We start from the raw sequence: 12,616 nt of genomic DNA on the forward strand, positions 1-12,616 counted from the left end.
GGAGAAAGAAGGCTTCTGCAGTGGTCCAGGGAGAAATGACAAAGGTCTAATCTAACATCTTTGTATCTATTCTAGAAAAACATGATACAGCTCTTCACATTTAGGTAGGGCTTTAAGAAGGGGAAATTTGGTTGAAAGGCATCTTTTTAGAAATGAGGTTGAAATATACTCTTGGTATGAGTGAGAAAAGAAAGTGTAATGTCCAAAGGTTCTTCCAGGTAGTAGCTAAGGTAAACAGAAGCATACAGAGGTTATGACTGTAAGATTTCCTGAGCTTTTTCCTGAGTAACTTTTCTATTACTCTGTTACATGCTATTTTCCCAGGTGATCCACAACAAAACTTTTAAAACCCAAAGAACCTATAAGCTTATATTTAGTGACAACAAGGAATCAAGATCTGGAGGACACTGTATCCTTTTTTGAAGTCAGTATTAAGGGCAGGAAAACTGGTAACCACCCTTGATTTAAAGTCCAAAGAAAACTATGCTAGCTTCACATTTGAGGTCTATGATTTAAAAAAAAAAAAAAAATAGGCATCAACGTGGGCCTGAGAAATGTTTCTGGGATAGTCACTGTAATGTTAACCATTTACTCAAAACTGCTTATGAAGTGCCTACCATATGCAGGACCCAGATTTTCCAGTGGTTTCTGAGTCAGCCTGACATGGAAAGCTTGGCGGAAACTGGGAAGAGCCATGTCAAGTCATGTTCTCGCTCTTACGCAACTCCATGAAAATGGTGCCTAAATCAACATCTGCAGCACTAACCACTTATCGTATTTTTACTCTTTCATTTTTCTAATCACCTAAAGAACACTCTTAGTTCGCTGCTCACTTTAGTATAGTTTGTCTGTTGGGATAGCAGTAGATGTACTAGAAGTTTCAAGCAAAAATTTCCTTGAAATCAAAACCTCACAAAGATACCACCAAAAAAAGTTATAGACTCATGTCACTAATTGATAAGAACGTAAAAAAGCCAAATAAAATGCTGAGAAACAAAATTAAGCCATAGGTAATAAAGAACAATCTACTGCAAAACAATAAGTTTTATTACAGGTATTGAAGGTACTTTAATATTAGCAAACATTAATAACTGTGCAAAAATTAAAGTAACTCCTTGTGATAATCTCTGTAAGTACCCCTGCCCAAAAGTATTTCATAAAATCTAATACCAATTCCAAAATGCTACCCCAAGTCCCACAAAAAAAAAAACAGTTAAGTAATTCTCTTAAGGAATAACCTCTTTCAAGCTATCAGACAAAATAATACTTTCTAGTGAAACACCAGATACATCCAGGAATAATAACAAAAAGGATGTCTTCCATTATCTCTCTTATTTAATATTAGATTTTAGATATTCTAAGTAACATGTGAAATCGTTACAAAACATGAATAGTTGAAAATCATGATCATTTCCACTTAATATAACTGTTTGCTCAGAAAATGCAAATAAATCCACTGAAAAGTGTTGGAATTGATAAAGCTGAGTAAAACAACTGCATATTAGATAAATATAAATCACACAGTACTTCTAGGCAGTAGAATAAGCAATAATAGTAAAAATTTTCATTGTTAATAATAAAAAATTTTCATTTCTTTTTAATAGATCCAACAAAAATCACCAGCAACTAGTACACACACAAGTAATAACAACAGTGAATAATTTGTTTGAATTATATGAAAAAATTACAAGTCTTTATAAAAGATTTAAAGAAGACAATATAGAAAAATACCAAGTACTTGAAAGGGAAGATTGAATGTACACATATTCAATGTTTCTTAAATTATCTTCCCTGTAAATTTAATTAAAACTTTTTTAATGTGGGAGGTAATACTGGGTGAGAGATGGAGACAAATATTCTAGCACACAGGCAAAAATAAACTGGTAAAAATACCAAAGAAAATCCTGAAAAAGCACAAAGAGTAAAGAAGGATAGAGGGTAATGTTCTTTTCAGATGTTAACATATACTATAAATTTTTTTTTTTAATTTTTTGTCTGCATTGGGTCTTTGTTGCTGCACGCAGGCTTTCTCTAGTTGCAGGGAGTGGGGGCTACTCTTCATTGCAGTGCGCAGGCTTCTCATTGTGGTGGCTTCTCTTGTTGCAGAGCACAGACTCTAGGCGCGTGGGCTTCAGTAGTTGCAGCACACAGGCTCAGGAGTTGCGGCACGCGGGCCCTAGAGCACGCGGGCTTCAGTAGTTGTGGCGCATGGGCTCAGTAGTTGTGGCACATGGGCTCAGTAGTTGTGGCGCACGGGCTTAGTTGCTCCGCGGCATGTGGGATCTTCCCAGACCAAGGATCAAACCCATGTCCCCTGCATTGGCAGGCAGACTGTTTTTCTTTTATAAATTTATTTTTATTTATTTATTTATTTTTGGCTGCCTTGGGTCTTCGTTGCTGCATGCGGGCTTTCTCTAGTTGCAGCGAGCAGGGGTTACTCTTCATTGCGGTGCGCGTGCTTCTCATTGCAGTGGCTTCTCTTGCTGTGGAGCACAGGCTCTAGGCACACGGGCTTCACTAGTTGTGGCACACGGGCTCAGTAGTTATGGCTCACGAGCTCTAGAGCACAGGCTCAGTAGTTGTGGTGCACAGGCTTAGTTGCTCCACGGCATGTGGGATCTTCCCGGACCAGGGATCAAACCCGTGTTCCCTGTGCTGGCAGGCGGATTCTTAACCATTGCGCCACCAGGGAAGTCCCTACTATAAATCTTTAATAAAGTATCAGTGTAATAGATCTCCACCCCAAAATAATTTAATTCAATATGTGAGATACTGTCAATCACTGAGGAAAGCAGTGATTAATTAATGGAATTGAAACCACAAACTAGCCATTAAAGAAAAAAATGATTCTCACATCATACCATTTAGCAAAACAAACTCCAAACGGATTAGAACTAAATATCTTTAAACCCAAGAGAAACATCCAGGAAAAAGCAGAATTACATATTTAGCAAACTCTGTAAAAAGAAGGACAAGCCAAGCTTCGAAGCAATAGAAGAACTATTGAGGAAAATAAAAACAAATCATCTATAATTTGAAAAAGAAACAAGACCAAAATTAAAGGGCAAATGATAAATTGGTAAAACAGTTGCAGAGAAGATAAACAGTACAATTTTTACTATGCAAAGAGTTTATAAGAATTGATAAGAAAAACACTAAGACTACAAAATTAAATGGGCAAATGACTTAAAGAGATAATTCACAAAGAGAAAATATGATTAATAAATGATCTACTAAGAAAGCAAGAAATGCCTCTCATACTTGCAAAAATTTGTGGCATGTATCAAGTGCCTTAAAAATGATCTGACCACTTCATTTCCAGGTATCTGTTCTAAAAGAAGTGCATAAAAGGGTCCATGGCAATTATTATACTGCAAAAGTGAAAAATAAATACAGTCAGCTTGGGGGGATTGGTTCCAGGTCTGTCCACCCTCCATTACCAAAATCTACGATCGCTCAAGTCCCGTATATAAAATGGAGTAGTATTCGCATATAACACACTCTCAAATTCTTTAAATCATCTACAAATGCTATGTAAAAGTTGCTAGGGCATGGCAAGTTCGAATTTTGCCTTTTGGAATTTTCTCCCCCACACCACCTCAAACAATGGGCTCTCTGTATCTGCAGACGTGGAAACTGTGGATATGAAGGGACAAGTGTATTTAACAGTAGGAAACTGGCTAAGTGGATATTCTTCTATAATCATTAAAACTATGTTTGTGACAATCACATAATAATCAAACAGAGAGAAAGCTTATATCACACTCTCAAGTGAAATATAAGGGTTAAGGGTTGAATTGTGTCCCTCCAAAATTCATACGTTGAAGCACTAAACACCAGTACCTCAGAATGTGACCATATTTAGAACTAGGGCTTTAAATACTGCATGATCTGACTTATGTGTGGAATCTAAAAAAGTCAAACTCTTAGAAGCAGAGAGTAGAACAGTGGTCGCGAAGGGCTGAGGGGGTAGGGGAAATGGGGAAACGTTGGTCAAAAGGCACAAGTTTCAGATATGTAGGATAAATAAATTCTAGAGATCTAATGTAAAGCAGGATAACTACAGTTAACAATACTGTACTGCAGGGCTTCCCTGGTGGCACAGTGGTTGAGAGTCCACCTGCCGATGCAGGGGACACGGGTTCGTGCCCCGGTCCGGGAAGATCCCACATGCCGCGGAGCGGCTGGGCCCGTGAGCCATGGCCGCTGAGCCTGCGCGTCAGGAGCCTGTGCTCCGCAACGGGAGAGGCCACAACAGTGAGAGGCCCACGTACCGACAAAAAAAAAAAAAAAAAAAAAAAAAGAAACAATACTGTACTGCATACTGGAAATTTGCTAAGAGAGTGGATCTTAAATATTCTTAGTCAAAAAAAAAAAAGGAAGGGAGGAAGGAAGGGAGGGAGGGAGAGAGGGAAGGCAGAAGGAAGGAGGTAACTGAGGTGATAGACACGTTAATTAGCTTGATTGTGGTAAACATTTCATGATGTATACATATATCTAAATATCAGGTTTTACACCTTAAATACATACAATTTTAAATTGTCATTTGTACTTCAAAAAGCCTGAAAAAAAAGAAAATGAAAATAGGGTCTTCACAGAGGTAATCAACTTAAAATGAGGTCATCAGTGTAGGCCCTAATCCAATATGACTGTATCCTTATAAATAGAAGAAATTTAGACTCAGAATCACGCACACATTGAGAACATTATGTGAAGATTAAAGCAGAAATCAGGGTGATACATCTACAAACCAAGGAGCGCTAAACACTGCCAGCAAACCATCAGAAGCCAACTCTGCAAACACCTTGATTTCAGATTTCTACTGCCATAATTGAGACAATAAATTCCTGTTTTTTAAGCCATCCAGTTTGTGGGTATTTGTAAAAACTGCTCTAGCAAACTAATACAACAGGGTAAAAAAACTCCTGTGGTATATGATTGCAACAATTGGAAGGTACTTTTTTTAAAAAACAGCCTTTCTCAAGTAAAGTCAATAGGGGAGAGGGGAGGTATATCTAACAGGGAGGAGAGGGCCCAGTGGAAGGAAGAACCATAGAAGGAAAGATACCCACAGGAAGTTAAATCTAAATTGAGACCTGAGCGTAGAATATTGCTGGCAACATGTACAAAAGTCTAAATACTAGAGAAAACCTGATGTATGAGCAGGGAAATCCAAATAGTAAGTTAAAATCTCGAACAGCAAGGACCTCATAAGGTAAAAGCTATGTTACAAAGTTTGAGCCTCTTCTGAAAAGCAAAGTGGTACCATGAAAGGATTTTAAGCACAAAACTAAAAGACTTTAAAACTACTATTCTGACTACAATATGAAGAACAATTTTTTTTTCAACTAGGGGGAAAAAAACCCAGGAAAACCAGACAGAACATTACATATTTATCCAGACAAGAAATGATAGCTGTATTAATGTTTAAAAAACAAAATATTAACCAAAAAAACAGCTTTACTAAGATATAATTCACACACCATACTATTGACCCATTTAAAGTGAACAATTCAATAGTTTTTGGTATACTACATTAATTATTTTTAAGTGGTAAAACATATATAACAAAAAATTGCCATTTTAACCATTTTAAATGTACAATTCAGTGGTATTACATTCACAATGTTGTGCAACCATCAACACTGTAATTTCTAAAACTTTTTCATCTTCTCAAAGAGAATTCTGTAACCATTAAGGAATACACACCCCATTATCCCCTCTACCCTGCCCCTGGTAATCTCTATTCCACTTTCTATCTCAATGAATTTGTCTATTCTAGATACTTCATATAAGTAGAATCATATTTGTCCCCTTTTGTCTAGCTTCTTTCACTTAGCATAATGTTCTCAATATTCATCCATGTTGCAGGATATATCAGAACTTCACCCCATTTATGGTTGAATAATATTCCATTATATGTACTTGCCACATTTTGTTCCTTTATCTGTTGATGAACACTTGGGTTGTTTATACCTTTTTGGCTGTTTTACTAATGTTTTAATGAACACTGGTGTATAAGAGTCTGTCTGAAGTCCCTGCTTACAATTCTTTTGGGTACATAATATAACTAGGAGTTGAATTATTCAGTCATATGGTAATTCTACATTTACTTTTATTGAGGAATCACCAATTGTTTTCATATTCTTGCGAGCACTTATTTTGTTTTTATTTTTAATTTTAGCCATCTTAGTAGGTATGAAGTGGTATCTTGTGGTTTTAACTCCATTTCCCTAATAATTAATGATGTTGAACATCTTTTCATGTGCTTATTGGCTACTAATATATCTTCTTTGAAGAAATGTCTATGCAAGTTATTGCCCATTTTTTGATTGGGCAGTTTATCTTTCTGTTAAGTTGTAGGAGTTCGTTGTAAATTCTGGATATCAAATCCTTATCAGATATTTGATTTACAAATGGTTTCTTCCATTCTTTAGGTTATCTTTTCATTTTCTTAAAAATATCCTTTGATGCAATACAAATAAGTTTTTATTTTGATGAAGTCTCATTTGTCCATTTTTTGTTTTGTTGCTTATGCTTTCTGTGACTTAAGAATCTACTTCCAAACCCAAGGTCATGAAGATTTACCCCAATGTTTTCTTCTAAGAGTTTTATGGTTGTAGCTCTTATATGTAAGTTGTTGATCCATTTTGAGTTAATTTTTTAATATGGTGTAAGGTAGGGGTCCAAATTCATTTGTTTGCATGCAGAAATCCAGCTGTCTGGCACATGAGTTGAAGGAACTATTCTTTCCATACTGAACAGATTTAGTACCTATGTGTACCTATGTCAAAAATCAATTGTGGCTATAGATACATGAGTTTATTTCTGGACTCTTAATTCTATTCCAGTGGTCTATATTCTTATGCCAGTGTCATATTCTTTTTATTGCTGTGATTTTTGTAATAAGTTTTGAAATTGGGAAGTTTGGGTCTTCTAACTTTGGCCTTCTTTTTCAAGTTTTTTGGCTATTTGGGGCAATTCCACATGATTTTGAGGCTCATATTTTCCATTTCTGCAAAAGGGGCTGTTGATAATAGGGATCGAATTGAACCTGTACATCACTTTTGGTAAAACTACATCTGAACAATACTAAGTCTTCCTATTCATAAACATGGGATATCTTTTCTTTATTTTAGGTATCTTTTAATTTCTTTCAGCAATGTTTTATAATTTTCAGTGCACAACATTCTTGGTTAATTTTATTCCAAGGCATTCTTTTAGATGCTATTGTAACTATAATTGCTTTCTTAATTTCATTGTGGATTGTTCATTGCTGACATAGGAACACAACTAATTACTATATGTTGATCATGCAACCCTGTGGTTGTTTGTTTTCTTATTGAGTTTTAAGAATTCTCTGAATATTTGGATAACAGTTTTATATCAGATATGTCTGCATTTCCCTGCAGTCTGTGCCTCATCTTTTCATTCTTGGCCGTGACTTTCACAGTCCAGAAGACTTCAATTTCAGTGAGATCTAGCATAGTAATTCTTTATTTCATGGACTGTGCCTTTGGTGCTGAAAGTAAAAAGTCATCACCATACCAAAGATTATCTAGGTTTCTCCTACGTTATTGTCTAGGAGTGTTAATAGTTTTGTGTTTTACGTCTAGGTCTGTGATCCATTTTGAGTTAATTTTTGTGAAGGGTGTAAGTTCTGTGTCTAGATTCAATTTTCTTTTTGCATTGATGTCTAGTTCTTCTAACACTATTTGTTAAAAAGTACACCTTTGCTCCATTATACTGCCTTTGCTTTTTCGTCAGAGATGATTTATCTGTATAGTCTCTTGCCAATACCATACTGTCTTGATTACTGCAGTTTTATATAAGTCTTGAAGTCAGTATTCCAGCTATGTTTTTTTTTCCTTCACTATCGTGTTGGCTATTCTGGGTCTTTGCCTCTCCATATAAACTTTAGGCTTAGTTTGTTGATACCCACAAAAGAAGTTGCTGCAATTCTGACTTGCACTGCATTAAATCTGTAGTTGAAGGGGCTTCCCTGGTGGCACAGTGGTTGAGAGTCCGCCTGCCGATGAAGGGGACATGGGTTCGTGCCCCGGTCCAGGAAGATCCCACATGCCGCGGAGTGGCTGGGCCAGTGAGCCATGGTCGCTGAGCCTGCGCGTCTGGAGCCTGTGCTCTGCAACATGAGAGGCCACAACAGTGAGAGGCCCACGTAGCGCAAAAAAAAAAAAAAAAAATCTGTAGTTGAAGATGGGAAGAACTGACATCTTATAAGACACCTAATACGGAGTCTTCCTATCCATGAACGTGGAATATCTCTCCATTTATTTAGTTCTTCTTTGATTTTTTTCATCAGAGTTTTATAGTTTCCCCCATACAGGTCTTATGCATATTTTGGTATATTTATACTTCAATATTTCATTTTTGTAGGTGCTAATATTAATAGTACTGAGTTTTAAATTTCAAATTCCACTTATTCATGGTTGGTGTATAAGAGAGTGACCGACTTTTGTATATTAATCTTGTACCTGCAACCTTGCTATAAATGCCTTACTAGTTCCAGGAGTCTTTTTTGTTAATTTTTTTGATTCTCTACATAGACAATCATATCATCTGCTAACCAAGACAGTTTTATGTCATCTTTCCCAATCTGTATACTTCTTTTTTGTTTTCTTGTCTTATTGCATTAGCTAAGACATACAGCACGATGTTGAAAAGGAGGAGTGAGAGGAAGAATCCTTGCTTTGTTCTTGATCTTAATGAAAAAGCTTCAAGATTCTTGTCATTAAGTATGATGTTACTTTAGGTTTTTTGATAGGTATTATATATCAAGTTGAGGAAGTTCCCCTCTATTCCTAGTTTACTGAGTTTTTATCATGAATGAGTATTAGAGTTTGTCAGATGCTTTTTCTGTATCTACTGATATGATCATGTGATTTTTTAAAAATTTTTAAATTTTTTTTGCTGTACACGGGCCTCTCAGTGTTGTGGCCTCTCCCACTGCAGAGCACAAACTCCGGACGCGCAGGCTCAGTGGCCATGGCTCACGGGCCTAGCCACTCCGTGGCATGTGGGATCTTCCCGGACTGGGGCATGAACCCGTGTCCCCTGCATCGGCAGGTGGACTCTCAACCACTGTGCCGCCAGGGAAGCCCGATCATGTGATTTTTATCACATCAGTGATGCATTACATTAATTCACTTTCAAATGCTGAACCAGCCTTGTGTACATGGGATGAAATCCCATTTGGTTGTGGTGTATAATTCTTTTTATATATTGTTGGATTCAATTTGTTAATATTTTTGAGGACTTTTGCACCTATGTCTATGAGGCTTTCTACATTGGTCTGTAGCATTCTTTTCTTGTAATGTCTTTGGCTTTGGTATTAGCATAATTCTTGCATCATAGAATGAGTTAAGAAGTATTTCCTCTATTTCTATCTTCTGAAAGCAACTGTAGAGAATTGTCATGATTTCTTCCTTAAATGTCTGGTAGAATTCACCAGTGAATACGTCTGGGCCTGGTGCTTTCTGTTCTGGAAGATTATTAATTATTGATTCAATTTCTTTAACAGACAGAGCCATTTCAGATTATTTATTTCTCCTTGGTTAGTTATGGGAGCTGTGTCTTTGAAGGAATTGGTCCATTTCATCTAGGTTATCAAATTTGTAGGCAAAGAATTAATTGTTCATAGTATTCGTTTATTAGCCTTTTCATGTACATCGGTTGCATACTGATGTCCTGTCTTTCATTTCTGATACTAGTAGTGTCCTGTCTCTCTTTTTTTTTTCTTTGTATTTGTGTTTTATTTTACAATCAAAGGTTTAAAGATATAGCAGAGAGTACAGCAGGCAAAACACAGATTAAGCATATGCTGTGCAAAAATATTTACCACAGAAAAGAGAAGAAAAATTTTAAAAGAATTATAGTGTGAAGGTAATCATAAATATATGAAATAATACAAACTATATTGATAGGTAATTCCCCTTCTTTTCAAGTTTCCAAGGGAATTATTAAATTTATATAAGGTATTCAAACTTGTAAGTTTGAAAATCTGTTTGAAAGACACTTTTACTGGAAAAATATAAGTGACCAAATTGTCTCAAATCAACAATAAAATAAAGCACTGAGAAGCTACTATGTAATAACAAAGAATGTGTTATAAGAGAATTTTTTCAGATTTCAAGGAAGAGTTTATTTCTATGAGCACAGAGAAAAAAAGCAAGCTTTACTCTACTTTATATAAAATTAAGATAACCCTGAAACAAAACCTGATCAAAACACCAAATAATAAAACCAGACTCATCTCAATATATTGATACATTTAACAGCAAAAATTGTTAATAAAATGTTAACATTTGAAATTCGTTGCTGTATTGAAATTCAGTTATTTATATGAGCAACTGATTCCCAGAATGTAAGAATAGTTTCATACTAGAAAACTTGTTAATATGATTTCTCTCAAAAATAGATAAGGGGCCCCTTTTTTTCTTAATTAGCCTGGATAGAGGCTTATCGATTTCACTGACCTTTTTAAAGAATAAGCTTTGGTTTCAATGATTTTTCTCTATTGGTTTCCTGTTTTCAATTTGATGGATTTCTGCTCTAATTTTTATTATTTTTCTTCTGTTTACTTTAGATTTAATTTGCTCTTCTCTTTCTAGTATCCTAAGGTGGAAGCTAAGACGATTAATCTTAGATCTTTCTTCTTTTCTAATATATGCATTCAATGCCACAAGTTTCCCTCTAAGCACTGCTTTCACTGTATCTGACAAATTTTGACAATTTGTGTTTTCATTTTCATTTAGTTCAAAATATTTTTAAGTTTCTCATGAGATATTTTCTTTGGCTCATGTGTTTTTTATAAGGGTGGTGCCTTAATTCCAAGTATTTTGGAATTTTCCAGCTATCTTTTTGTTACTGACATCTAGTCTAATTCCATTGTGGTCTGAGAGCAGACAATGTATGATTCCTGTTCTTTTAAATTTGTTAAGGATTTCTTAAGGTTTGTTTTATGGCCCAGAATGTGGCCTATCTTGGTGGACGTTCCATGTAAGCTTGAGAAGAATGTGTATTCTGCTGTTGTTGGGTGAAGCAGTACATAGATGTCCTTACATCCACTTGATTGATGATGGGTGTTGAGTTCAACTATGTCCTTACTGATTTTTTTGCCTGCTGGATCTGTCCATTTCTGATAGAGGGGTGCTGAAGTTCCCAACTATGACAGTGAATTCATCTCTTTTTCTCTGCACTTCTGGAAGGGTTTTGCCTCATGCATTTTGATGCTATGTTGTTACACGCATACACATTAAGTATGCTACATCTTCTTGGTGAACAGCAATGCCCTTCTTTATTTCCAAAAACTTTCCTTACTCCAAATTCCACCCTGTCTGAAATTAATATAGCTACTTCCACTTTCTTTTGATTAGTGTTATCATGGTATATCTTTCTCCATCCACTTACAGGCATACCTTGGGGATATTGTGGGTTCAGTTCCAGACTACTGCAAAAAGGTGAATATTGCGATAAAGTGCATCACATGAATTTTTTGATTTCCCAGTACACATAAAAGTTGTATTCACACTATACTCTAGTTTATTAAGTGTGCAATAGCGTTATGTCTAAAAAAATGTACACACCTTAATTTTAAAAATACTTTATTGCTAAAAATGCTAACCATCATCTGAGCCTTTAGCGAGTTGCAATCTTCTTGCAATAGTAACATCAAAGATCAATAATCACAGATCACCACAACAAATATAATAATGAAGAAGTTTGAAACACTGTGAGAATTACCAAAATGTGACATAAAATCATGAAGTGAGCAAACGCTACTGGAAAAATGGTGCTGACAGACTTGCTCGATGCAGGGTGCCACAAACCTTCAATTTGTAATATCTGCAAAGTACAATATAGCAAAGCACAATAAAACAAGGTATGCCTGTACTCTTAATCTAGACACTTGGCCTCTGTATCCACGAATTCTGCATCCATGGATACAGAGGGCTGACTGTACTACACCATTTTATATAAGGGAGTTGAGCGTGTGCAGATTTTGGTATCCATGGGGTGTGGAGAGGGCATGGAACCAATGCCTCATGGATACTGAGGAACAACTATATGTGCCTCTATACCTAAAGTGGACTTCTTAGACAACATATAGTTAGATACTGTTTTTTGATCCAATCTGACATAATCTGTTTTGTAATTGGTATACTTAGACCATTGACATTCTAAATGATTGTTGATGTTTTTTGATTAATACCTATTGTATTTGCTACTGCTTTCTATTTATTGCTCCTTTCTTTGTATCTATTTTTGTCTTCCATACCTTTTCTGTCTTTTGCTGTTTTTTTTTTCCCCTTGTTTTTGGCCACACCATGCGGCATGTGGGATCTCAGTCCCTGACCAGGGATTGAACACATGCCCCCTGCATTTGAAGCACAGAGTCTCAACCACAGAACTGCCAGGGAAGTCCCTGTCTTTTGTGGTTTTAATTAAGCATTTTATATGATTCAATTTTCTCCCCATTCTGAGCATATCAGTTGAACTCCTTTTTTAAGTGGCCATTCTACAGTTTGCAATCTGCATTTATAACCAATCCAAGTCCAGTTTCAAATAACACTCTACCACTTCATGGATAGTGCAA

The 12,616-nt window shown here is 35.9% G+C and overlaps 1 protein-coding gene across 9 annotated transcripts in view; it reads right to left on the reverse strand.

Annotated features, from left to right (window-relative positions):
* The window catches only part of CDC42BPA (CDC42 binding protein kinase alpha), a 326,424-nt gene that overhangs the window by 95,542 nt on the left and 218,266 nt on the right, over nucleotides 1-12,616 (reverse strand). The window lies entirely within an intron of this gene.

The sequence above is a fragment of the Monodon monoceros genome, unplaced genomic scaffold (genome assembly GCF_005190385.1).
Source record: "Monodon monoceros isolate NGI ecotype Baffin Bay Population unplaced genomic scaffold, NGI_Narwhal_1 Super_Scaffold_18, whole genome shotgun sequence".
In the NCBI taxonomy this organism is placed as follows: domain Eukaryota; kingdom Metazoa; phylum Chordata; class Mammalia; order Artiodactyla; family Monodontidae; genus Monodon; species Monodon monoceros.